The sequence below is a fragment of the Epinephelus moara genome, chromosome 12 (assembly GCF_006386435.1).
Source record: "Epinephelus moara isolate mb chromosome 12, YSFRI_EMoa_1.0, whole genome shotgun sequence".
Taxonomy (NCBI): Eukaryota; Metazoa; Chordata; class Actinopteri; order Perciformes; family Serranidae; genus Epinephelus; species Epinephelus moara.
In genome coordinates, this window is record NC_065517.1 from 14,284,388 (window position 1) to 14,287,293 (window position 2,906).

Here is a 2,906-nt window from a genome sequence, read left to right on the forward strand (position 1 = left end):
AGAGACCGCTGCATCAGAGCAGAAGAGCATGTTTTAAAATACATTTATTTTATCAATTAGTTATTAACTTTTACTATTTTTAGCAACTTGCCCGATCGGGCAAGTGAGTTGTTAGTTTACATGCCCGACCTTGAGTTTTACTTGCCCCGGGCAATCGGGCAATCCTTATTGTTGAGCCCTGGGACCTATTATGCGTTTCTTAAATTTTCTGTCATAAATATAATGCTACAGTGTCGGATGCTCACATTAAACGTGGCCAAAACACAACCTGACGTCAGCTCTTGATGGATGTCTTATGGTCATCTGATCCAGGCACGTTACTGCAGTGTTCTCATTACGTCGCCTACACTGCTACATGTAGCTACATGCTAACAGCAGGAAAACATGTAATCTTTGTTTGCAATGTTGTCAACTTTTCCCTGATTTTGGATCATACTGTATACCTGCTGGAACATTTCTGGTACTGAAGATTTAGGTTTGGAAGCATTTACTTGTGATTTTCCACTGTAGAAAGTGCTGCCACACTCTGTTACAGTCATTCCCTGGCTGCAAGTCCACTGCTACATGTAGCTACATGCTAACACCAGGGAAACATGTTGTCTTGGTTGCCGTTGTCATTCCTAGGCTGCAATGGAGAGCGACGCAAAGAGTGCAGATGCAGCAGACCCGAAAACGCTGACCTATTAGAGCACATTGGGCTTTGTCGGGACTGGGGCTTAAAGAGACGGGCAGCCTTCTCAGACAGAGGGCGAATACAGGTGTATTCAGGCAGACAGTATGAGGAAGATTAGGATATGAGGAAGTATTTTTGGGACAGTGAAGCATGTAAACATGTTCCAGTAGCAACCCAAAATACAAGTATGAGCCTGAAAATGAGCCTAATAGGTCCCCTTTAAATACGTAAATTCTCCTACTCATGGTCCCCAGAGGATTAATCCTCATGCTTTTCTTATGTTGTCTTTTGAATTTTGAGGTTTTTTTTTTGTTACCTCCTGACCTTTCCTTTAGCTCCTTCATCAGACCAAAATTCCTATTCAGACAGAAAAAGTACCCAAGTCTAATGGTTTAATGGTCAAATTCACTGAGCACTGAACCATTCCAGTTTCAGACACTCTGTGAACTTTCTTGTAAAAACAAAAATTGTATTATCTAATTGTCAGATAGCTGAACAAACTAGAATTTTAATGATACTTTTCCTTGAGTGCCATCCACAGAACTTTATATTTCTACCATTAAGAATAGCTAAATCATATATGTTTGCTTCATCTAACACTGTTATGCAATAACAGCTGGACATAAGTGACCCACCTGCTTCTCTTAAGATTTGCATTTGATATCTTTGGCTAGTATTTGAAATTTACTGGCATCTGTGGGCAGTTTTCTAAATGTTTTGCTAAACTTGTGAAGACCAGGGCAGTTGCAGCAGGTAGAGCAGATCACCCAGTTATCACAGTGTTCACAGAGTTTCCTGTCCACATGTTGAAGTGTCCTTGAGCAAGACATCTGATGAGGCTAGCCAATTAGCCAAAGTTCCTACTGTAGGACAAAACACAAAAATCTGAAAAACTTCAAGGTTTAAATTATTTACAGGCGAAGTCTCAAAACAAAATCGACACCACTAAAGAGCAGAACAGCCAAACATCAAAAGATACATGACTTACTTAACAACCCTCTCTAGAGAACTGCTGTCTAGGAATGTAAAATACTGGTGTGTGTGTGTGTGTGTGTGTGTGTGTGTGTGTGTGTGTGTGTGTGTGTTGCCTGCATGCGTGCTTCCAGTATGAACGAGTTGGACCGAGGCCAGCTATTGACATCCCGGCTGCACGGTCGAGTCTCCACTTCCAATTAAAATTTCACCCAGAAACGGGGAGTTGTTCATTTCCCACTGGAGTAAAGCTATTGTACGCGCACACAAAGCTCTGCTTATTGTGGTGGTGATGAATTTATGAATGGGCACAAAAGATGGCAGCCAAGAAAAAAAAACGTGTCTCATTATACTAGAGTGTTGTGGGATTTGTCTTTGCGTGTGTGACAGGGTGTTCTGAAACAATGTTGGAGAGGTGGAACATAAAAGTAGCTAAAGAATGGAGCACTGGTTTTCACGTTTCGTTCAGTGATTACTTCCTGCTCGCTCATGGGACAAATGAGACCTTCTGGTAAATGGAAGAGTGGTGGCAATGTATTAATATAGATGGGTGCATTGTACACTATCAAGGCCTTGAGAAAGAGGTTCTGTCTTGACATCGAAGATAATAGTTTGACAAAGCAACCTCATTTTAATGTGTTACAGGTTTTTCTGGAACTTTCAATCACATCTCAGATTTGTAATACTCTATGCTGCAGACTTTTTAAAATAATTTTTGTGTGGATTAAACAAACCAGATATAGTCCAACAGACACAAACGTCAACTAGTGAGCTTGCTTGTTGGCAGATTCTAAAATCATACAGACAGAGCCTAACTAACTGGTTCACCTTGATACCAGTCTTTATTCCCTCAGGTTAACAGTCTGGGTGTCATCCTGGACAGTGCATTGTCCTTTAAGGCCCACATCAATAATGTTACTCGCTCTGCATACTTTCATCTACGAAATATTAATCATCTTCACCTCAGAGCGCTGCTGTCCTCGATCATTCTGTGGTTACATGTCGTATTGATTAGTGCAATTCTGTCCTCTTTGGTCTCCCTCTAAAGTGTCTTCATAAACTCCAGTTCGTCCAGAATTCAAGTGCCTGAATCGTTACCAGAACCCCCTCCATAGATCATACACTGCCTGGCCAAAAAAAAAGTCGCCACCTGGATTTAACTAAGCAAATAGGTACGAGCCTCCTATTGGATAATTACTGCATGGGCGATTATCTTTCAGCTGGCAACAAGTTATTTAACCCCAACTGGTGCAATGAGTTG